The following is a 24,832-nucleotide window of genomic DNA, read 5'->3' as shown; positions in this document are numbered from 1 at the left end:
CAGATGCCTCCTTGGCTGTCCCCAAACGGTATCAAACCAACACCCACGGGAAGCTGTAAGCATAGAGGACATGCCTGCACCCCATTGGACTTACCTGTGTGGGTTAAACCCGGGTTATTTGACAACCTATGGCGGTGATGGTTCTGCTCAGGCAGAGCAGTGCTGATGCTCCTCATAAAGCTGTCGCTGCTGTGAAGGTTCTAGGTGACATCACAAATCCCTATGGTTACATACACAACAAAGCTGGGTTGTTGTTGTTTACACTCTGCAAGGCCTGTGGAAGTGAGTGACATCATAGCACTGTAGTTCTGAGGGTTCTAGATGGATGCAACAATCTCCTGTTGCTTCTATGAAGGCCATAATAGACGACATCACCAAACAGCTCCATAGTCACATACACAGCAAAGGAGAGATGTTGTTTACACCTAGTGATGTCAGTGGTATTGAGTGACATCACAGCACAGTGCTAAGGCTCCTGGGCCTGGACACAGCAGCGGCTGCAATATCTCAACGGAGAATACGTTTATATATATGTGTGTGTGTGCGCGTATATATATATATATATATATATATATATATATATATATATATATATTTCTCCGCCGAAATCACTTTTAAACCCATTTCCACCTTTTTTTCCCTTCTCTTCCTCTTACTTTTTTTTCACGTTTTTTAACGTTTTTCTCCTTTTCGCCTCTTTTCTGGGCGTATTATTCTTCTTTTTCTTCTTTTTTTTCGTCTAATGCATACCCCATCAGTGCAGCAATGCTTATTCAATACCGCCAGCAGATGGAGACACTGGGGGATAATTTTCTAAGGATTTATACTGATTTTTCCTGTCTGAATTTGTCGCACAGAAAGTTGCAGGCCAAATATGTGTGACATTTCTGCGACTTTAGCTTCTAGAGCATTTTTACAACATTATACATAGGTGCTGAATACATAAAAAGCGACTGTTCAGCGACAGACAAGTCGCATCGGCTGAAAGTAGGCCAGAATGTCAGTCCATGTTGGAGCAGGTTTAGATACAGTCTAAAGTATAGATCTCAAAGTCTGTGCACAGAATTTAGCAAGGGCCTCGCACCTTCTGATGCATCAGGTAGGTGCACAATAGCATAGCCTAACCCTCTGTACTTTGGTCTATATTGATGCGGGACATAGACAGCCAGCTGATGACCAATCCATTAGTGCAATGGATGGCTGGAAGCATTTGTCTTTGCCTTTGCAATACCACAGAAGCAATGCATGGTCAATGTACAGCAATGACACACCTGTGTGAACAGCCAGGAGACCCCCCCCCCCCCCATGTTATGTTACATAGTTACATAGTTAGTACGGTCGAAAAAAGACATATGTCCATCAAGTTCAACCAGGGAATTAAGGGGTAGGGGTGTGGCGCGATATTGGGGAAGGGATGAGATTTTATATTTCTTCATAAGCATTAATCTTATTTTGTCAATTAGGAACATTCAGCACCCACCCGCTATCAAGGCAGCTGCCTATCATGTCATGCCCTACCTGCACAGGTGTGCTGGCTACTCAAATGATCCAATTAAGGAGGCCATTTAGTCAGCAGCAGCAGAAGTCCTGTGCCTGGACGCTCCAACAGCGGCCAGACACAAGCAGAAGCAGAAGCAGCAGAAGCAGCAGCAGCACCACCTTTTGTTTTTTGGCTGCAGCAGCAGCAAGGCCCACAGGGCTGGCTAGCTGGCTAGCCAGCAAGCAGGTAGCAATGAAAGTAGGAATCTTTCTTTTTAACCCTGTAAGGGGGTGGTGCACTGTACCCGAAGATACTGCCATATCGGGTCAATGCATAGGGCGACGGAAGCAAGCTTCGAAATCGGCCCCCGTTCTCAAAAATCCATTTAATATATGGTCCCCAGATAGGGGACGTATCAGATATTAAACTGATAAGAACAGATTTTTTAAGTTAGCCCTCAGAACTCACTCAGAGTTCCAAGATCTTATTTGGAACTCAATTTTGTGTTCATCATCAGGTAACATGTTTTTATTTCTTTTCTTAAACACTAATGAAACAAAATAGAACATTTAAAAACAAAATAAGAAACAACATAAAATAGCAAAACCAAACATTACTTTCTAATTAAGCAAAACCAAATTAGAAGGTCATCCCCTTCCTCCATGCAAACACCATTAGAAAGTCTATCAGTCCTCGACTGATATTGCCATTTGCTATATCTTTCTTAACTTGAGACGCTAACCAGCCTGGAATTTTATACGTTTCAACAAAACGGTTCATGTCTGCCTTGAAAGAAAAATAGACTTTATCCCGAGCTTCTTCCTCCCGGTTCTTCAAGCCTATCTTTAGATCCATCATATCTTTGTCAAACGTTTTTCTTTCTGCTTCCGACAAATTTTCCAACAAACCACCAAGCACACCAAAATACTGCACTGGCACATACACTTCCTCCTCTCTCTTCTTCTTCTGCTCTGTAGGTCTTCTAGTTGGAACCTGCTCCACTTCTGGTTCTTTCACTTCAGCTGGTTCCTCTCTGCTTCTTTTTACAGCTTCCTTTTTCTCTGAATTTTTCTCAGACTTTTTCTTAGGACACGAGCCAAGCAGATGGCCCTCCTCACCACACAGATGGCATTTCCTTTTCTTTTGACAATTTTCCACGTCGTGACCCTCCTCTTGACACTTGAAACACCACAAAAACGTGCAATCCTCCTTTCTGTGACCGTACTGTTTACATTTGCGGCAAAAATCTTGCATGCCAGAAAAATACAGATCCCCGTTCACAGAACCAATTTTAAACCGTCCTGGGGGGATCACTAACTTGCCATCTGCCATTTTAAATTTCACATGGAACCTCCACTTGGTGGTCCATAGTCCATATTGATTAAATACCTTGCCTTTAGGCAGAACACTGTCACAGAATCGAGACAAAAAGGTAACGATATCCTCCTCCGAAGTATATGGGCTATACATCCTTATAGTCACCAATCGTTCTCTACGTGGGAAATGTGGAACTATCTCCACCCCTTCCAAAACCGGACATACCTTCTTTTGCTGCAATATGTTCCAAAATGACTCATAGTCCTCTTCAGAAGCCAGCACCACGTCGTAGTATCCACTTCTGGGAAACTCAAGCATGGATAGGATTTGCTCCCTCTTGACTTCCAGCAACTTAAACAGCACTTCTTCCACGACAAAGACAAGGCCTCTTTCCTTCTTCCGGACATCGAGCAGGGAAATACGAACTCCATTCCGAAGTCTCGCAAAAGGCGGCACGCCTTCCGAAGAAAAACCGCAATCTTCCTCCATGTCCATGATGTCCAGACACCTCCCCCACCGAAGTAGGTAGGTGGGGATCGCCTCCCGTTGTCTGGGGACTAAGCCGGCTCCCTGATAGCATCAGGGGGGTGAAGTCCCTCCGTTAAGAAGGACGATCCCCCCAGGCAAAGGAGCCGGGTACCCCAGACACCCTCTGGCCAGACCAAGTGAGCAGAACTACACTTGATCTTAGCCAAAAGGCCGAGAAGCGATAACCGTGAAAGGGGCGGGCCCAACAAGGTGCCCTTCATGGGCACTATCACTGCTTGCTGTCAGGGAGGCTGCCAGACAATTTTCCATGCACACTCTGGGCTGGGGGGCAGTCAACCACCAGTACACACAGCAGAACCTAAACCCATACCATTATTGCTAAGCAGCAAGACAGGGGCCCATTGCACTCCCACGGGGCCTTTTTAAATGCAATCCATAACCCGGATTTGCCAGGAACCCTTCTTACTCCTCCTACTTGCATGTGACACTGGGCTTAGGATCTGCATAGGAAACACACACACAAGCACACACCTACCTTTGTTGCCTGCAGATGCCTCCTTGGCTGTCCCCAAACGGTATCAAACCAACACCCACGGGAAGCTGTAAGCATAGAGGACATGCCTGCACCCCATTGGACTTACCTGTGTGGGTTAAACCCGGGTTATGTGACAACCTATGGCGGTGATGGTTCTGCTCAGGCAGAGCAGTGCTGATGCTCCTCATAAAGCTGTCGCTGCTGTGAAGGTTCTAGGTGACATCACAAATCCCTATGGTTACATACACAACAAAGCTGGGTTGTTGTTGTTTACACTCTGCAAGGCCTGTGGAAGTGAGTGACATCATAGCACTGTAGTTCTGAGGGTTCTAGATGGATGCAACAATCTCCTGTTGCTTCTATGAAGGCCATAATAGACGACATCACCAAACAGCTCCATAGTCACATACACAGCAAAGGAGAGATGTTGTTTACACCTAGTGATGTCAGTGGTATTGAGTGACATCACAGCACAGTGCTAAGGCTCCTGGGCCTGGACACAGCAGCGGCTGCAATATCTCAACGGAGAATACGTTTATATATATGTGTGTGTGTGCGCGTATATATATATATATATATATATATATATATATATATATATATATATATATTTCTCCGCCGAAATCACTTTTAAACCCATTTCCACCTTTTTTTCCCTTCTCTTCCTCTTACTTTTTTTTCACGTTTTTTTACGTTTTTCTCCTTTTCGCCTCTTTTCTGGGCGTATTATTCTTCTTTTTCTTCTTTTTTTTCGTCTAATGCATACCCCATCAGTGCAGCAATGCTTATTCAATACCGCCAGCAGATGGAGACACTGGGGGATAATTTTCTAAGGATTTATACTGATTTTTCCTGTCTGAATTTGTCGCACAGAAAGTTGCAGGCCAAATATGTGTGACATTTCTGCGACTTTAGCTTCTAGAGCATTTTTACAACATTATACATAGGTGCTGAATACATAAAAAGCGACTGTTCAGCGACAGACAAGTCGCATCGGCTGAAAGTAGGCCAGAATGTCAGTCCATGTTGGAGCAGGTTTAGATACAGTCTAAAGTATAGATCTCAAAGTCTGTGCACAGAATTTAGCAAGGGCCTCGCACCTTCTGATGCATCAGGTAGGTGCACAATAGCATAGCCTAACCCTCTGTACTTTGGTCTATATTGATGCGGGACATAGACAGCCAGCTGATGACCAATCCATTAGTGCAATGGATGGCTGGAAGCATTTGTCTTTGCCTTTGCAATACCACAGAAGCAATGCATGGTCAATGTACAGCAATGACACACCTGTGTGAACAGCCAGGAGACCCCCCCCCCCATGTTATGTTACATAGTTACATAGTTAGTACGGTCGAAAAAAGACATATGTCCATCAAGTTCAACCAGGGAATTAAGGGGTAGGGGTGTGGCGCGATATTGGGGAAGGGATGAGATTTTATATTTCTTCATAAGCATTAATCTTATTTTGTCAATTAGGAACATTCAGCACCCACCCGCTATCAAGGCAGCTGCCTATCATGTCATGCCCTACCTGCACAGGTGTGCTGGCTACTCAAATGATCCAATTAAGGAGGCCATTTAGTCAGCAGCAGCAGAAGTCCTGTGCCTGGACGCTCCAACAGCGGCCAGACACAAGCAGAAGCAGAAGCAGCAGAAGCAGCAGCAGCACCACCTTTTGTTTTTTGGCTGCAGCAGCAGCAAGGCCCACAGGGCTGGCTAGCTGGCTAGCCAGCAAGCAGGTAGCAATGAAAGTAGGAATCTTTCTTTTTAACCCTGTAAGGGGGTGGTGCACTGTACCCGAAGATACTGCCATATCGGGTCAATGCATAGGGCGACGGAAGCAAGCTTCGAAATCGGCCCCCGTTCTCAAAAATCCATTTAATATATGGTCCCCAGATAGGGGACGTATCAGATATTAAACTGATAAGAACAGATACTACACTTGATCTTAGCCAAAAGGCCGAGAAGCGATAACCGTGAAAGGGGCGGGCCCAACAAGGTGCCCTTCATGGGCACTATCACTGCTTGCTGTCAGGGAGGCTGCCAGACAATTTTCCATGCACACTCTGGGCTGGGGGGCAGTCAACCACCAGTACACACAGCAGAACCTAAACCCATACCATTATTGCTAAGCAGCAAGACAGGGGCCCATTGCACTCCCACGGGGCCTTTTTAAATGCAATCCATAACCCGGATTTGCCAGGAACCCTTCTTACTCCTCCTACTTGCATGTGACACTGGGCTTAGGATCTGCATAGGAAACACACACACAAGCACACACCTACCTTTGTTGCCTGCAGATGCCTCCTTGGCTGTCCCCAAACGGTATCAAACCAACACCCACGGGAAGCTGTAAGCATAGAGGACATGCCTGCACCCCATTGGACTTACCTGTGTGGGTTAAACCCGGGTTATTTGACAACCTATGGCGGTGATGGTTCTGCTCAGGCAGAGCAGTGCTGATGCTCCTCATAAAGCTGTCGCTGCTGTGAAGTTTCTAGGTGACATCACAAATCCCTATGGTTACATACACAACAAAGCTGGGTTGTTGTTGTTTACACTCTGCAAGGCCTGTGGAAGTGAGTGACATCATAGCACTGTAGTTCTGAGGGTTCTAGATGGATGCAACAATCTCCTGTTGCTTCTATGAAGGCCATAATAGACGACATCACCAAACAGCTCCATAGTCACATACACAGCAAAGTAGAGATGTTGTTTACACCTAGTGATGTCAGTGGTATTGAGTGACATCACAGCACAGTGCTAAGGCTCCTGGGCCTGGACACAGCAGCGGCTGCAATATCTCAACGGAGAATACGTTTATATATATGTGTGTGTGTGCGCGTATATATATATATATATATATATATATATATTTCTCCGCCGAAATCACTTTTAAACCCATTTCCACCTTTTTTTCCCTTCTCTTCCTCTTACTTTTTTTTCACGTTTTTTTACGTTTTTCTCCTTTTCGCCTCTTTTCTGGGCGTATTATTCTTCTTTTTCTTCTTTTTTTTCATCTAATGCATACCCCATCAGTGCAGCAATGCTTATTCAATACCGCCAGCAGATGGAGACACTGGGGGATAATTTTCTAAGGATTTATACTGATTTTTCCTGTCTGAATTTGTCGCACAGAAAGTTGCAGGCCAAATATGTGTGACATTTCTGCGACTTTAGCTTCTAGAGCATTTTTACAACATTATACATAGGTGCTGAATACATAAAAAGCGACTGTTCAGCGACAGACAAGTCGCATCGGCTGAAAGTAGGCCAGAATGTCAGTCCATGTTGGAGCAGGTTTAGATACAGTCTAAAGTATAGATCTCAAAGTCTGTGCACAGAATTTAGCAAGGGCCTCGCACCTTCTGATGCATCAGGTAGGTGCACAATAGCATAGCCTAACCCTCTGTACTTTGGTCTATATTGATGCGGGACATAGACAGCCAGCTGATGACCAATCCATTAGTGCAATGGATGGCTGGAAGCATTTGTCTTTGCCTTTGCAATACCACAGAAGCAATGCATGGTCAATGTACAGCAATGACACACCTGTGTGAACAGCCAGGAGACCCCCCCCCCCCATGTTATGTTACATAGTTACATAGTTAGTACGGTCGAAAAAAGACATATGTCCATCAAGTTCAACCAGGGAATTAAGGGGTAGGGGTGTGGCGCGATATTGGGGAAGGGATGAGATTTTATATTTCTTCATAAGCATTAATCTTATTTTGTCAATTAGGAACATTCAGCACCCACCCGCTATCAAGGCAGCTGCCTATCATGTCATGCCCTACCTGCACAGGTGTGCTGGCTACTCAAATGATCCAATTAAGGAGGCCATTTAGTCAGCATCAGCAGAAGTCCTGTGCCTGGACGCTCCAACAGCGGCCAGACACAAGCAGAAGCAGAAGCAGCAGAAGCACCACCTTTTGTTTTTTGGCTGCAGCAGCAGCAAGGCCCACAGGGCTGGCTAGCTGGCTAGCCAGCAAGCAGGTAGCAATGAAAGTAGGAATCTTTCTTTTTAACCCTGTAAGGGGGTGGTGCACTGTACCCGAAGATACTGCCATATCGGGTCAATGCATAGGGCGACGGAAGCAAGCTTCGAAATCGGCCCCCGTTCTCAAAAATCCATTTAATATATGGTCCCCAGATAGGGGACGTATCAGATATTAAACTGATAAGAACAGATTTTTTTTTTTTTTTTTTTTTTTTTTTTTTATCTAAAGCCGAGGAACGTGCTTTCGATTCACCCAAAGTGCAAGAAAAAGTGCAAACGTGTTACACTAAAAAAAAAACGTGCACAAAGGATGCGGTCTATCGCAAGCCCTTCTCCGATAGGAGAGAGGCCCCCCAACAAACCTTACCCTTCACCTCCGGACCAAAAGGTACCTGCGAGGTTCCAGGTTCGATGTCCCTTTTCGCCGAAGCTACTAGGGGACCACAAATGCTCCCGGCATCCCCCTTGGCGTTGGCCAAGGTATCTGCCCGCAGAGCCGATTACGGTAGGTACCCTGCCAAAGCAGGAGTACCCGGGGTGTTTGCAGGGAGGTGCGGAACCTAATGGCCACACACACCTCCCCTAGACCGCCAGGAGGGACACCCAGAAGGGCTACCGCATCCTGACAAATCCTGTGAACACACAACACGCAAAAAGTGACACAGTGAGACAAAAAAGAAATAAATAAGTGAATGTGTGCAGATATACTGCCCGGACATCCGGCCGGATCTATAAAAATTTCTCTGATCCTAGCCAGAAGGCCGGGAATCAAGAGGTGAGTGCCACAAGGTGAAGAGATTATGGTGCCCGTGCTTCAACTCAGTGAGCCTATTCTCCCAGTGAGTTTCGGCACCTCGGGGTCACCACTCCCCGAGGCACAAAAGTACCTCGGCTCTAGACCCTCTCAGCCTCATGGCGAGACCCGGAGGGAACAGGTCACATCGGGGCAGCCGTCGAGCTGATTCCTCAGAACCAGCCCCGGAAAGCCCTGGTACACCTGCATCCTCCATGCAGCACCCATCCCCACCAGCATGAAAACTGATAAGAACAGATACTACACTTGATCTTAGCCAAAAGGCCGAGAAGCGATAACCGTGAAAGGGGCGGGCCCAACAAGGTGCCCTTCATGGGCACTATCACTGCTTGCTGTCAGGGAGGCTGCCAGACAATTTTCCATGCACACTCTGGGCTGGGGGGCAGTCAACCACCAGTACACACAGCAGAACCTAAACCCATACCATTATTGCTAAGCAGCAAGACAGGGGCCCATTGCACTCCCACGGGGCCTTTTTAAATGCAATCCATAACCCGGATTTGCCAGGAACCCTTCTTACTCCTCCTACTTGCATGTGACACTGGGCTTAGGATCTGCATAGGAAACACACACACAAGCACACACCTACCTTTGTTGCCTGCAGATGCCTCCTTGGCTGTCCCCAAACGGTATCAAACCAACACCCACGGGAAGCTGTAAGCATAGAGGACATGCCTGCACCCCATTGGACTTACCTGTGTGGGTTAAACCCGGGTTATTTGACAACCTATGGCGGTGATGGTTCTGCTCAGGCAGAGCAGTGCTGATGCTCCTCATAAAGCTGTCGCTGCTGTGAAGGTTCTAGGTGACATCACAAATCCCTATGGTTACATACACAACAAAGCTGGGTTGTTGTTGTTTACACTCTGCAAGGCCTGTGGAAGTGAGTGACATCATAGCACTGTAGTTCTGAGGGTTCTAGATGGATGCAACAATCTCCTGTTGCTTCTATGAAGGCCATAATAGACGACATCACCAAACAGCTCCATAGTCACATACACAGCAAAGGAGAGATGTTGTTTACACCTAGTGATGTCAGTGGTATTGAGTGACATCACAGCACAGTGCTAAGGCTCCTGGGCCTGGACACAGCAGCGGCTGCAATATCTCAACGGAGAATACGTTTATATATATGTGTGTGTGTGCGCGTATATATATATATATATATATATATATATATATATATATATTTATCCGCCGAAATCACTTTTAAACCCATTTCCACCTTTTTTTCCCTTCTCTTCCTCTTACTTTTTTTTCACGTTTTTTTACGTTTTTCTCCTTTTCGCCTCTTTTCTGGGCGTATTATTCTTCTTTTTCTTCTTTTTTTTCGTCTAATGCATACCCCATCAGTGCAGCAATGCTTATTCAATACCGCCAGCAGATGGAGACACTGGGGGATAATTTTCTAAGGATTTATACTGATTTTTCCTGTCTGAATTTGTCGCACAGAAAGTTGCAGGCCAAATATGTGTGACATTTCTGCGACTTTAGCTTCTAGAGCATTTTTACAACATTATACATAGGTGCTGAATACATAAAAAGCGACTGTTCAGCGACAGACAAGTCGCATCGGCTGAAAGTAGGCCAGAATGTCAGTCCATGTTGGAGCAGGTTTAGATACAGTCTAAAGTATAGATCTCAAAGTCTGTGCACAGAATTTAGCAAGGGCCTCGCACCTTCTGATGCATCAGGTAGGTGCACAATAGCATAGCCTAACCCTCTGTACTTTGGTCTATATTGATGCGGGACATAGACAGCCAGCTGATGACCAATCCATTAGTGCAATGGATGGCTGGAAGCATTTGTCTTTGCCTTTGCAATACCACAGAAGCAATGCATGGTCAATGTACAGCAATGACACACCTGTGTGAACAGCCAGGAGACCCCCCCCCCCCCATGTTATGTTACATAGTTACATAGTTAGTACGGTCGAAAAAAGACATATGTCCATCAAGTTCAACCAGGGAATTAAGGGGTAGGGGTGTGGCGCGATATTGGGGAAGGGATGAGATTTTATATTTCTTCATAAGCATTAATCTTATTTTGTCAATTAGGAACATTCAGCACCCACCCGCTATCAAGGCAGCTGCCTATCATGTCATGCCCTACCTGCACAGGTGTGCTGGCTACTCAAATGATCCAATTAAGGAGGCCATTTAGTCAGCAGCAGCAGAAGTCCTGTGCCTGGACGCTCCAACAGCGGCCAGACACAAGCAGAAGCAGAAGCAGCAGAAGCAGCAGCAGCACCACCTTTTGTTTTTTGGCTGCAGCAGCAGCAAGGCCCACAGGGCTGGCTAGCTGGCTAGCCAGCAAGCAGGTAGCAATGAAAGTAGGAATCTTTCTTTTTAACCCTGTAAGGGGGTGGTGCACTGTACCCGAAGATACTGCCATATCGGGTCAATGCATAGGGCGACGGAAGCAAGCTTCGAAATCGGCCCCCGTTCTCAAAAATCCATTTAATATATGGTCCCCAGATAGGGGACGTATCAGATATTAAACTGATAAGAACAGATACTACACTTGATCTTAGCCAAAAGGCCGAGAAGCGATAACCGTGAAAGGGGCGGGCCCAACAAGGTGCCCTTCATGGGCACTATCACTGCTTGCTGTCAGGGAGGCTGCCAGACAATTTTCCATGCACACTCTGGGCTGGGGGGCAGTCAACCACCAGTACACACAGCAGAACCTAAACCCATACCATTATTGCTAAGCAGCAAGACAGGGGCCCATTGCACTCCCACGGGGCCTTTTTAAATGCAATCCATAACCCGGATTTGCCAGGAACCCTTCTTACTCCTCCTACTTGCATGTGACACTGGGCTTAGGATCTGCATAGGAAACACACACACAAGCACACACCTACCTTTGTTGCCTGCAGATGCCTCCTTGGCTGTCCCCAAACGGTATCAAACCAACACCCACGGGAAGCTGTAAGCATAGAGGACATGCCTGCACCCCATTGGACTTACCTGTGTGGGTTAAACCCGGGTTATTTGACAACCTATGGCGGTGATGGTTCTGCTCAGGCAGAGCAGTGCTGATGCTCCTCATAAAGCTGTCGCTGCTGTGAAGGTTCTAGGTGACATCACAAATCCCTATGGTTACATACACAACAAAGCTGGGTTGTTGTTGTTTACACTCTGCAAGGCCTGTGGAAGTGAGTGACATCATAGCACTGTAGTTCTGAGGGTTCTAGATGGATGCAACAATCTCCTGTTGCTTCTATGAAGGCCATAATAGACGACATCACCAAACAGCTCCATAGTCACATACACAGCAAAGGAGAGATGTTGTTTACACCTAGTGATGTCAGTGGTATTGAGTGACATCACAGCACAGTGCTAAGGCTCCTGGGCCTGGACACAGCAGCGGCTGCAATATCTCAACGGAGAATACGTTTATATATATGTGTGTGTGTGCGCGTATATATATATATATATATATATATATATATTTCTCCGCCGAAATCACTTTTAAACCCATTTCCACCTTTTTTTCCCTTCTCTTCCTCTTACTTTTTTTTCACGTTTTTTTACGTTTTTCTCCTTTTCGCCTCTTTTCTGGGCGTATTATTCTTCTTTTTCTTCTTTTTTTTCGTCTAATGCATACCCCATCAGTGCAGCAATGCTTATTCAATACCGCCAGCAGATGGAGACACTGGGGGATAATTTTCTAAGGATTTATACTGATTTTTCCTGTCTGAATTTGTCGCACAGAAAGTTGCAGGCCAAATATGTGTGACATTTCTGCGACTTTAGCTTCTAGAGCATTTTTACAACATTATACATAGGTGCTGAATACATAAAAAGCGACTGTTCAGCGACAGACAAGTCGCATCGGCTGAAAGTAGGCCAGAATGTCAGTCCATGTTGGAGCAGGTTTAGATACAGTCTAAAGTATAGATCTCAAAGTCTGTGCACAGAATTTAGCAAGGGCCTCGCACCTTCTGATGCATCAGGTAGGTGCACAATAGCATAGCCTAACCCTCTGTACTTTGGTCTATATTGATGCGGGACATAGACAGCCAGCTGATGACCAATCCATTAGTGCAATGGATGGCTGGAAGCATTTGTCTTTGCCTTTGCAATACCACAGAAGCAATGCATGGTCAATGTACAGCAATGACACACCTGTGTGAACAGCCAGGAGACCCCCCCCTCCCCATGTTATGTTACATAGTTACATAGTTAGTACGGTCGAAAAAAGACATATGTCCATCAAGTTCAACCAGGGAATTAAGGGGTAGGGGTGTGGCGCGATATTGGGGAAGGGATGAGATTTTATATTTCTTCATAAGCATTAATCTTATTTTGTCAATTAGGAACATTCAGCACCCACCCGCTATCAAGGCAGCTGCCTATCATGTCATGCCCTACCTGCACAGGTGTGCTGGCTACTCAAATGATCCAATTAAGGAGGCCATTTAGTCAGCAGCAGCAGAAGTCCTGTGCCTGGACGCTCCAACAGCGGCCAGACACAAGCAGAAGCAGAAGCAGCAGAAGCAGCAGCAGCACCACCTTTTGTTTTTTGGCTGCAGCAGCAGCAAGGCCCACAGGGCTGGCTAGCTGGCTAGCCAGCAAGCAGGTAGCAATGAAAGTAGGAATCTTTCTTTTTAACCCTGTAAGGGGGTGGTGCACTGTACCCGAAGATACTGCCATATCGGGTCAATGCATAGGGCGACGGAAGCAAGCTTCGAAATCGGCCCCCGTTCTCAAAAATCCATTTAATATATGGTCCCCAGATAGGGGACGTATCAGATATTAAACTGATAAGAACAGATTTTTTTTTTTTTTTTTTTTTATCTAAAGCCGAGGAACGTGCTTTCGATTCACCCAAAGTGCAAGAAAAAGTGCAAACGTGTTACACTAAAAAAACGTGCACAAAGGATGCGGTCTATCGCAAGCCCCTCTCCGATAGGAGAGAGGCCCCCCAACAAACCTTACCCTTCGCCTCCGGACCAAAAGGTACCTGCGAGGTTCCAGGTTCGATGTCCCTTTTCGCCGAAGCTACTAGGGGACCACAAATGCTCCCGGCATCCCCCTTGGCGTTAGCCAAGGTATCTGCCCGCAGAGCCGATTACGGTAGGTACCCTGCCAAAGCAGGAGTACCCGGGGTGTTTGCAGGGAGGTGCGGAACCTAATGGCCACACAGACCTCCCCTAGACCGCCAGGAGGGACACCCAGAAGGGCTACCGCATCCTGACCAATCCTGTGAACACACAACACGCAAAAAGTGACACAGTGAAACAAAAAAGAAATAAATAAGTGAATGTGTGCAGATATACTGCCCGGACATCCGGCCGGATCTATAAAAATTTCTCTGATCCTAGCCAGAAGGCCGGGAATCAAGAGGTGAGTGCCACAAGGTGAAGAGATTATGGTGCCCGTGCTTCAACTCAGTGAGTCTATTCTCCCAGTGAGTTTCGGCACCTCGGGGTCACCACTCCCCGAGGCACAAAAGTACCTCGGCTCTAGACCCTCTCAGCCTCATGGCGAGACCCGGAGGGAACAGGTCACATCGGGGCAGCCGTCGAGCTGATTCCTCAGAACCAGCCCCGGAAAGCCCTGGTACACCTGCATCCTCCATGCAGCACCCATCCCCACCAGCATGAAAACTGATAAGAACAGATACTACACTTGATCTTAGCCAAAAGGCCGAGAAGCGATAACCGTGAAAGGGGCGGGCCCAACAAGGTGCCCTTCATGGGCACTATCACTGCTTGCTGTCAGGGAGGCTGCCAGACAATTTTCCATGCACACTCTGGGCTGGGGGGCAGTCAACCACCAGTACACACAGCAGAACCTAAACCCATACCATTATTGCTAAGCAGCAAGACAGGGGCCCATTGCACTCCCACGGGGCCTTTTTAAATGCAATCCATAACCCGGATTTGCCAGGAACCCTTCTTACTCCTCCTACTTGCATGTGACACTGGGCTTAGGATCTGCATAGGAAACACACACACAAGCACACACCTACCTTTGTTGCCTGCAGATGCCTCCTTGGCTGTCCCCAAACGGTATCAAACCAACACCCACGGGAAGCTGTAAGCATAGAGGACATGCCTGCACCCCATTGGACTTACCTGTGTGGGTTAAACCCGGGTTATTTGACAACCTATGGCGGTGATGGTTCTGCTCAGGCAGAGCAGTGCTGATGCTCCTCATAAAGCTGTCGCTGCTGTGAAGGTTCTAGGTGACATCACAAATCCCTATGGTTACATACACAACAAAGCTGGGTTGTTGTTGTTTACACTCTGCAAGGCCTGTGGAAGTGAGTGACATCATAGCACTGTAGTTCTGAGGGTTCTAGATGGATGCAACAATCTCCTGTTGCTTCTATGAAGGCCATAATAGACGACATCACCAAACAGCTCCATAGTCACATACACAGCAAAGGAGAGATGTTGTTTACACCTAGTGATGTCAGTGGTATTGAGTGACATCACAGCACAGTGCTAAGGCTCCTGGGCCTGGACACAGCAGCGGCTGCAATATCTCAACGGAGAATACGTTTATATATATGTGTGTGTGTGCGCGTATATATATATATATATATATATATATATATATATATATATATATTTCTCCGCCGAAATCACTTTTAAACCCATTTCCACCTTTTTTTCCCTTCTCTTCCTCTTACTTTTTTTTCACGTTTTTTTACGTTTTTCTCCTTTTCGCCTCTTTTCTGGGCGTATTATTCTTCTTTTTCTTCTTTTTTTTCGTCTAATGCATACCCCATCAGTGCAGCAATGCTTATTCAATACCGCCAGCAGATGGAGACACTGGGGGATAATTTTCTAAGGATTTATACTGATTTTTCCTGTCTGAATTTGTCGCACAGAAAGTTGCAGGCCAAATATGTGTGACATTTCTGCGACTTTAGCTTCTAGAGCATTTTTACAACATTATACATAGGTGCTGAATACATAAAAAGCGACTGTTCAGCGACAGACAAGTCGCATCGGCTGAAAGTAGGCCAGAATGTCAGTCCATGTTGGAGCAGGTTTAGATACAGTCTAAAGTATAGATCTCAAAGTCTGTGCACAGAATTTAGCAAGGGCCTCGCACCTTCTGATGCATCAGGTAGGTGCACAATAGCATAGCCTAACCCTCTGTACTTTGGTCTATATTGATGCGGGACATAGACAGCCAGCTGATGACCAATCCATTAGTGCAATGGATGGCTGGAAGCATTTGTCTTTGCCTTTGCAATACCACAGAAGCAATGCATGGTCAATGTACAGCAATGACACACCTGTGTGAACAGCCAGGAGACCCCCCCCCCCCCCCCCCCCAATGTTATGTTACATAGTTACATAGTTAGTACGGTCGAAAAAAGACATATGTCCATCAAGTTCAACCAGGGAATTAAGGGGTAGGGGTGTGGCGCGATATTGGGGAAGGGATGAGATTTTATATTTCTTCATAAGCATTAATCTTATTTTGTCAATTAGGAACATTCAGCACCCACCCGCTATCAAGGCAGCTGCCTATCATGTCATGCCCTACCTGCACAGGTGTGCTGGCTACTCAAATGATCCAATTAAGGAGGCCATTTAGTCAGCAGCAGCAGAAGTCCTGTGCCTGGACGCTCCAACAGCGGCCAGACACAAGCAGAAGCAGAAGCAGCAGAAGCAGCAGCAGCACCACCTTTTGTTTTTTGGCTGCAGCAGCAGCAAGGCCCACAGGGCTGGCTAGCTGGCTAGCCAGCAAGCAGGTAGCAATGAAAGTAGGAATCTTTCTTTTTAACCCTGTAAGGGGGTGGTGCACTGTACCCGAAGATACTGCCATATTGGGTCAATGCATAGGGCGACGGAAGCAAGCTTCGAAATCGGCCCCCGTTCTCAAAAATCCATTTAATATATGGTCCCCAGATAGGGGACGTATCAGATATTAAACTGATAAGAACAGATACTACACTTGATCTTAGCCAAAAGGCCGAGAAGCGATAACCGTGAAAGGGGCGGGCCCAACAAGGTGCCCTTCATGGGCACTATCACTGCTTGCTGTCAGGGAGGCTGCCAGACAATTTTCCATGCACACTCTGGGCTGGGGGGCAGTCAACCACCAGTACACACAGCAGAACCTAAACCCATACCATTATTGCTAAGCAGCAAGACAGGGGCCCATTGCACTCCCACGGGGCCTTTTTAAATGCAATCCATAACCCGGATTTGCCAGGAACCCTTCTTACTCCTCCTACTTGCATGTGACACTGGGCTTAGGATCTGCATAGGAAACACACACACAAGCACACACCTACCTTTGTTGCCTGCAGATGCCTCCTTGGCTGTCCCCAAACGGTATCAAACCAACACCCACGGGAAGCTGTAAGCATAGAGGACATGCCTGCACCCCATTGGACTTACCTGTGTGGGTTAAACCCGGGTTATTTGACAACCTATGGCGGTGATGGTTCTGCTCAGGCAGAGCAGTGCTGATGCTCCTCATAAAGCTGTCGCTGCTGTGAAGGTTCTAGGTGACATCACAAATCCCTATGGTTACATACACAACAAAGCTGGGTTGTTGTTGTTTACACTCTGCAAGGCCTGTGGAAGTGAGTGACATCATAGCACTGTAGTTCTGAGGGTTCTAGATGGATGCAACAATCTCCTGTTGCTTCTATGAAGGCCATAATAGACGACATCACCAAACAGCTCCATAGTCACATACACAGCAAAGGAGAGATGTTGTTTACACCTAGTGATGTCAGTGGTATTGAGTGACATCACAGCACAGTGCTAAGGCTCCTGGGCCTGGACACAGCAGCGGCTGCAATATCTCAACGGAGAATACGTTTATATATATGTGTGTGTGTGCGCGTATATATATATATATATATATATATATATATATATATATATATATATATATTTCTCCGCCGAAATCACTTTTAAACCCATTTCCACCTTTTTTTCCCTTCTCTTCCTCTTACTTTTTTTTCACGTTTTTTTACGTTTTTCTCCTTTTCGCCTCTTTTCTGGGCGTATTCTTCTTCTTTTTCTTCTTTTTTTTCGTCTAATGCATACCCCATCAGTGCAGCAATGCTTATTCAATACCGCCAGCAGATGGAGACACTGGGGGATAATTTTCTAAGGATTTATACTGATTTTTCCTGTCTGAATTTGTCGCACAGAAAGTTGCAGGCCAAATATGTGTGACATTTCTGCGACTTTAGCTTCTAGAGCATTTTTACAACATTATACATAGGTGCTGAATACATAAAAAGCGACTGTTCAGCGACAGACAAGTCGCATCGGCTGAAAGTAGGCCAGAATGTCAGTCCATGTTGGAGCAGGTTTAGATACAGTCTAAAGTATAGATCTCAAAGTCTGTGCACAGAATTTAGCAAGGGCCTCGCACCTTCTGATGCATCAGGTAGGTGCACAATAGCATAGCCTAACCCTCTGTACTTTGGTCTATATTGATGCGGGACATAGACAGCCAGCTGATGACCAATCCATTAGTGCAATGGATGGCTGGAAGCATTTGTCTTTGCCTTTGCAATACCACAGAAGCAATGCATGGTCAATGTACAGCAATGACACACCTGTGTGAACAGCCAGGAGACCCCCCCCCCCCCCATGTTATGTTACATAGTTACATAGTTAGTACGGTCGAAAAAAGACATATGTCCATCAAGTTCAACCAGGGAATTAAGGGGTAGGGGTGTGGCGCGATATTGGGGAAGGGATGAGATTTTATATTTCTTCATAAGCATTAATCTTATTTTGTCAATTAGGAACATTCAGCACCCACCCGCTATCAAGGCAGCTGCCTATCATGTCATGCCCTACCTGCACAGGTGTGCTGGCTACTCAAATGATCCAATTAAGGAGGCCATTTAGTCAGCAGCAGCAGAAGTCCTGTGCCTGGACGCTCCAACAGCGGCCAGACACAAGCAGAAGCAGAAGCAGCAGAAGCAGCAGCAGCACCACCTTTTGTTTTTTGGCTGCAGCAGCAGCAAGGCCCACAGGGCTGGCTAGCTGGCTAGCCAGCAAGCAGGTAGCAATGAAAGTAGGAATCTTTCTTTTTAACCCTGTAAGGGGGTGGTGCACTGTACCCGAAGATACTGCCATATCGGGTCAATGCATAGGGCGACGGAAGCAAGCTTCGAAATCGGCCCCCGTTCTCAAAAATCCATTTAATATATGGTCCCCAGATAGGGGACGTATCAGATATTAAACTGATAAGAACAGACACTACACTTGATCTTAGCCAAAAGGCCGAGAAGCGATAACCGTGAAAGGGGCGGGCCCAACAAGGTGCCCTTCATGGGCACTATCACTGCTTGCTGTCAGGGAGGCTGCCAGACAATTTTCCATGCACACTCTGGGCTGGGGGGCAGTCAACCACCAGTACACACAGCAGAACCTAAACCCATACCATTATTGCTAAGCAGCAAGACAGGGGCCCATTGCACTCCCACGGGGCCTTTTTAAATGCAATCCATAACCCGGATTTGCCAGGAACCCTTCTTACTCCTCCTACTTGCATGTGACACTGGGCTTAGGATCTGCATAGGAAACACACACACAAGCACACACCTACCTTTGTTGCCTGCAGATGCCTCCTTGGCTGTCCCCAAACGGTATCAAACCAACACCCACGGGAAGCTGTAAGCATAGAGGACATGCCTGCACCCCATTGGACTTACCTGTGTGGGTTAAACCCGGGTTATTTGACAACCTATGGCGGTGATGGTTCTGCTCAGGCAGAGCAGTGCTGATGCTCCTCATAAAGCTGTCGCTGCTGTGAAGGTTCTAGGTGACATCACAAATCCCTATGGTTACATACACAACAAAGCTGGGTTGTTGTTGTTTACACTCTGCAAGGCCTGTGGAAGTGAGTGACATCATAGCACTGTAGTTCTGAGGGTTCTAGATGGATGCAACAATCTCCTGTTGCTTCTATGAAGGCCATAATAGATGACATCACCAAACAGCTCCATAGTCACATACACAGCAAAGGAGAGATGTTGTTTACACCTAGTGATGTCAGTGGTATTGAGTGACATCACAGCACAGTGCTAAGGCTCCTGGGCCTGGACACAGCAGCGGCTGCAATATCTCAACGGAGAATACGTTTATATATATGTGTGTGTGTGCGCGTATATATATATATATATATATATATATATATATATATATTTCTCCGCCGAAATCACTTTTAAACCCATTTCCACCTTTTTTTCCCTTCTCTTCCTCTTACTTTTTTTTCACGTTTTTTTACGTTTTTCTCCTTTTCGCCTCTTTTCTGGGCGTATTATTCTTCTTTTTCTTCTTTTTTTTCGTCTAATGCATACCCCATCAGTGCAGCAATGCTTATTCAATACCGCCAGCAGATGGAGACACTGGGGGATAATTTTCTAAGGATTTATACTGATTTTTCCTGTCTGAATTTGTCGCACAGAAAGTTGCAGGCCAAATATGTGTGACATTTCTGCGACTTTAGCTTCTAGAGCATTTTTACAACATTATACATAGGTGCTGAATACATAAAAAGCGACTGTTCAGCGACAGACAAGTCACATCGGCTGAAAGTAGGCCAGAATGTCAGTCCATGTTGGAGCAGGTTTAGATACAGTCTAAAGTATAGATCTCAAAGTCTGTGCACAGAATTTAGCAAGGGCCTCGCACCTTCTGATGCATCAGGTAGGTGCACAATAGCATAGCCTAACCCTCTGTACTTTGGTCTATATTGATGCGGGACATAGACAGCCAGCTGATGACCAATCCATTAGTGCAATGGATGGCTGGAAGCATTTGTCTTTGCCTTTGCAATACCACAGAAGCAATGCATGGTCAATGTACAGCAATGACACACCTGTGTGAACAGCCAGGAGACCCCCCCCCCCCATGTTATGTTACATAGTTACATAGTACGGTCGAAAAAAGACATATGTCCATCAAGTTCAACCAGGGAATTAAGGGGTAGGGGTGTGGCGCGATATTGGGGAAGGGATGAGATTTTATATTTCTTCATAAGCATTAATCTTATTTTGTCAATTAGGAACATTCAGCACCCACCCGCTATCAAGGCAGCTGCCTATCATGTCATGCCCTACCTGCACAGGTGTGCTGGCTACTCAAATGATCCAATTAAGGAGGCCATTTAGTCAGCAGCAGCAGAAGTCCTGTGCCTGGACGCTCCAACAGCGGCCAGACACAAGCAGAAGCAGAAGCAGCAGAAGCAGCAGCAGCACCACCTTTTGTTTTTTGGCTGCAGCAGCAGCAAGGCCCACAGGGCTGGCTAGCTGGCTAGCCAGCAAGCAGGTAGCAATGAAAGTAGGAATCTTTCTTTTTAACCCTGTAAGGGGGTGGTGCACTGTACCCGAAGATACTGCCATATCGGGTCAATGCATAGGGCGACGGAAGCAAGCTTCGAAATCGGCCCCCGTTCTCAAAAATCCATTTAATATATGGTCCCCAGATAGGGGACGTATCAGATATTAAACTGATAAGAACAGATACTACACTTGATCTTAGCCAAAAGGCCGAGAAGCGATAACCGTGAAAGGGGCGGGCCCAACAAGGTGCCCTTCATGGGCACTATCACTGCTTGCTGTCAGGGAGGCTGCCAGACAATTTTCCATGCACACTCTGGGCTGGGGGGCAGTCAACCACCAGTACACACAGCAGAACCTAAACCCATACCATTATTGCTAAGCAGCAAGACAGGGGCCCATTGCACTCCCACGGGGCCTTTTTAAATGCAATCCATAACCCGGATTTGCCAGGAACCCTTCTTACTCCTCCTACTTGCATGTGACACTGGGCTTAGGATCTGCATAGGAAACACACACACAAGCACACACCTACCTTTGTTGCCTGCAGATGCCTCCTTGGCTGTCCCCAAACGGTATCAAACCAACACCCACGGGAAGCTGTAAGCATAGAGGACATGCCTGCACCCCATTGGACTTACCTGTGTGGGTTAAACCCGGGTTATTTGACAACCTATGGCGGTGATGGTTCTGCTCAGGCAGAGCAGTGCTGATGCTCCTCATAAAGCTGTCGCTGCTGTGAAGGTTCTAGGTGACATCACAAATCCCTATGGTTACATACACAACAAAGCTGGGTTGTTGTTGTTTACACTCTGCAAGGCCTGTGGAAGTGAGTGACATCATAGCACTGTAGTTCTGAGGGTTCTAGATGGATGCAACAATCTCCTGTTGCTTCTATGAAGGCCATAATAGACGACATCACCAAACAGCTCCATAGTCACATACACAGCAAAGGAGAGATGTTGTTTACACCTAGTGATGTCAGTGGTATTGAGTGACATCACAGCACAGTGCTAAGGCTCCTGGGCCTGGACACAGCAGCGGCTGCAATATCTCAACGGAGAATACGTTTATATATATGTGTGTGTGTGCGCGTATATATATATATATATATATATATATATATATATATATTTCTCCGCCGAAATCACTTTTAAACCCATTTCCACCTTTTTTTCCCTTCTCTTCCTCTTACTTTTTTTTCACGTTTTTTTACGTTTTTCTCCTTTTCGCCTCTTTTCTGGGCGTATTATTCTTCTTTTTCTTCTTTTTTTTCGTCTAATGCATACCCCATCAGTGCAGCAATGCTTATTCAATACCGCCAGCAGATGGAGACACTGGGGGATAATTTTCTAAGGATTTATACTGATTTTTCCTGTCTGAATTTGTCGCACAGAAAGTTGCAGGCCAAATATGTGTGACATTTCTGCGACTTTAGCTTCTAGAGCATTTTTACAACATTATACATAGGTGCTGAATACATAAAAAGCGACTGTTCAGCGACAGACAAGTCGCATCGGCTGAAAGTAGGCCAGAATGTCAGTCCATGTTGGAGCAGGTTTAGATACAGTCTAAAGTATAGATCTCAAAGTCTGTGCACAGAATTTAGCAAGGGCCTCGCACCTTCTGATGCATCAGGTAGGTGCACAATAGCATAGCCTAACCCTCTGTACTTTGGTCTATATTGATGCGGGACATAGACAGCCAGCTGATGACCAATCCATTAGTGCAATGGATGGCTGGAAGCATTTGTCTTTGCCTTTGCAATACCACAGAAGCAATGCATGGTCAATGTACAGCAATGACACACCTGTGTGAACAGCCAGGAGACCCCCCCCCCCCCCCCCCCCATGTTATGTTACATAGTTACATAGTTAGTACGGTCGAAAAAAGACATATGTCCATCAAGTTCAACCAGGGAATTAAGGGGTAGGGGTGTGGCGCGATATTGGGGAAGGGATGAGATTTTATATTTCTTCATAAGCATTAATCTTATTTTGTCAATTAGGAACATTCAGCACCCACCCGCTATCAAGGCAGCTGCCTATCATGTCATGCCCTACCTGCACAGGTGTGCTGGCTACTCAAATGATCCAATTAAGGAGGCCATTTAGTCAGCAGCAGCAGAAGTCCTGTGCCTGGACGCTCCAACAGCGGCCAGACACAAGCAGAAGCAGAAGCAGCAGAAGCAGCAGCAGCACCACCTTTTGTTTTTTGGCTGCAGCAGCAGCAAGGCCCACAGGGCTGGCTAGCTGGCTAGCCAGCAAGCAGGTAGCAATGAAAGTAGGAATCTTTCTTTTTAACCCTGTAAGGGGGTGGTGCACTGTACCCGAAGATACTGCCATATCGGGTCAATGCATAGGGCGACGGAAGCAAGCTTCGAAATCGGCCCCCGTTCTCAAAAATCCATTTAATATATGGTCCCCAGATAGGGGACGTATCAGATATTAAACTGATAAGAACAGATACTACACTTGATCTTAGCCAAAAGGCCGAGAAGCGATAACCGTGAAAGGGGCGGGCCCAACAAGGTGCCCTTCATGGGCACTATCACTGCTTGCTGTCAGGGAGGCTGCCAGACAATTTTCCATGCACACTCTGGGCTGGGGGGCAGTCAACCACCAGTACACACAGCAGAACCTAAACCCATACCATTATTGCTAAGCAGCAAGACAGGGGCCCATTGCACTCCCACGGGGCCTTTTTAAATGCAATCCATAACCCGGATTTGCCAGGAACCCTTCTTACTCCTCCTACTTGCATGTGACACTGGGCTTAGGATCTGCATAGGAAACACACACACAAGCACACACCTACCTTTGTTGCCTGCAGATGCCTCCTTGGCTGTCCCCAAACGGTATCAAACCAACACCCACGGGAAGCTGTAAGCATAGAGGACATGCCTGCACCCCATTGGACTTACCTGTGTGGGTTAAACCCGGGTTATTTGACAACCTATGGCGGTGATGGTTCTGCTCAGGCAGAGCAGTGCTGATGCTCCTCATAAAGCTGTCGCTGCTGTGAAGGTTCTAGGTGACATCACAAATCCCTATGGTTACATACACAACAAAGCTGGGTTGTTGTTGTTTACACTCTGCAAGGCCTGTGGAAGTGAGTGACATCATAGCACTGTAGTTCTGAGGGTTCTAGATGGATGCAACAATCTCCTGTTGCTTCTATGAAGGCCATAATAGACGACATCACCAAACAGCTCCATAGTCACATACACAGCAAAGGAGAGATGTTGTTTACACCTAGTGATGTCAGTGGTATTGAGTGACATCACAGCACAGTGCTAAGGCTCCTGGGCCTGGACACAGCAGCGGCTGCAATATCTCAACGGAGAATACGTTTATATATATGTGTGTGTGTGCGCGTATATATATATATATATATATATATATATATATATATATATATATTTCTCCGCCGAAATCACTTTTAAACCCATTTCCACCTTTTTTTCCCTTCTCTTCCTCTTACTTTTTTTTCACGTTTTTTTACGTTTTTCTCCTTTTCGCCTCTTTTCTGGGCGTATTATTCTTCTTTTTCTTCTTTTTTTTCGTCTAATGCATACCCCATCAGTGCAGCAATGCTTATTCAATACCGCCAGCAGATGGAGACACTGGGGGATAATTTTCTAAGGATTTATACTGATTTTTCCTGTCTGAATTTGTCGCACAGAAAGTTGCAGGCCAAATATGTGTGACATTTCTGCGACTTTAGCTTCTAGAGCATTTTTACAACATTATACATAGGTGCTGAATACATAAAAAGCGACTGTTCAGCGACAGACAAGTCGCATCGGCTGAAAGTAGGCCAGAATGTCAGTCCATGTTGGAGCAGGTTTAGATACAGTCTAAAGTATAGATCTCAAAGTCTGTGCACAGAATTTAGCAAGGG

General features: G+C 46.2%; 9 non-coding genes and 2 pseudogenes across 9 annotated transcripts; all 11 read right to left on the bottom strand.

The window, feature by feature from the left end:
- Positions 1-1,768: 1,768 nt before the first annotated feature.
- On the bottom strand, positions 1,769-1,956 carry LOC130309397 (U2 spliceosomal RNA). Its single transcript, XR_008858071.1, has one exon. It is a non-coding gene; the product is annotated as a U2 spliceosomal RNA (small nuclear RNA).
- Positions 1,957-5,602: 3,646 nt separating this feature from the next.
- Positions 5,603-5,793, bottom strand: LOC130309382 (U2 spliceosomal RNA). The gene has a single exon (XR_008858057.1). It is a non-coding gene; the product is annotated as a U2 spliceosomal RNA (small nuclear RNA).
- A 2,066-nt stretch (positions 5,794-7,859) lies between these two features.
- Positions 7,860-8,055, bottom strand: LOC130309401 (U2 spliceosomal RNA). Its single transcript, XR_008858074.1, has one exon. It is a non-coding gene; the product is annotated as a U2 spliceosomal RNA (small nuclear RNA).
- Positions 8,056-8,751: 696 nt separating this feature from the next.
- Positions 8,752-8,911, bottom strand: LOC130309405 (U2 spliceosomal RNA; annotated as a pseudogene).
- Positions 8,912-10,997: 2,086 nt separating this feature from the next.
- LOC130309381 (U2 spliceosomal RNA) lies at positions 10,998-11,188 on the bottom strand. The gene has a single exon (XR_008858056.1). It is a non-coding gene; the product is annotated as a U2 spliceosomal RNA (small nuclear RNA).
- A 2,076-nt stretch (positions 11,189-13,264) lies between these two features.
- Positions 13,265-13,451, bottom strand: LOC130309400 (U2 spliceosomal RNA). The gene has a single exon (XR_008858073.1). It is a non-coding gene; the product is annotated as a U2 spliceosomal RNA (small nuclear RNA).
- A 693-nt stretch (positions 13,452-14,144) lies between these two features.
- Positions 14,145-14,304, bottom strand: LOC130309404 (U2 spliceosomal RNA; annotated as a pseudogene).
- A 2,098-nt stretch (positions 14,305-16,402) lies between these two features.
- Positions 16,403-16,593, bottom strand: LOC130309394 (U2 spliceosomal RNA). The gene has a single exon (XR_008858068.1). It is a non-coding gene; the product is annotated as a U2 spliceosomal RNA (small nuclear RNA).
- Positions 16,594-18,690: 2,097 nt separating this feature from the next.
- Positions 18,691-18,881, bottom strand: LOC130309392 (U2 spliceosomal RNA). The gene has a single exon (XR_008858066.1). It is a non-coding gene; the product is annotated as a U2 spliceosomal RNA (small nuclear RNA).
- A 2,079-nt stretch (positions 18,882-20,960) lies between these two features.
- On the bottom strand, positions 20,961-21,151 carry LOC130309380 (U2 spliceosomal RNA). The gene has a single exon (XR_008858055.1). It is a non-coding gene; the product is annotated as a U2 spliceosomal RNA (small nuclear RNA).
- A 2,091-nt stretch (positions 21,152-23,242) lies between these two features.
- LOC130309379 (U2 spliceosomal RNA) lies at positions 23,243-23,433 on the bottom strand. Its single transcript, XR_008858054.1, has one exon. It is a non-coding gene; the product is annotated as a U2 spliceosomal RNA (small nuclear RNA).
- Between the last annotated feature and the right edge of the window lie 1,399 nt (positions 23,434-24,832).

The sequence above is a fragment of the Hyla sarda genome, unplaced genomic scaffold, assembly GCF_029499605.1.
Source record: "Hyla sarda isolate aHylSar1 unplaced genomic scaffold, aHylSar1.hap1 scaffold_1528, whole genome shotgun sequence".
NCBI classification, from domain to species: Eukaryota; Metazoa; Chordata; class Amphibia; order Anura; family Hylidae; genus Hyla; species Hyla sarda.
The sequence above is the reverse complement of the archived record's forward strand: the minus strand, read 5'-3'. Positions and strand labels throughout refer to the sequence as shown.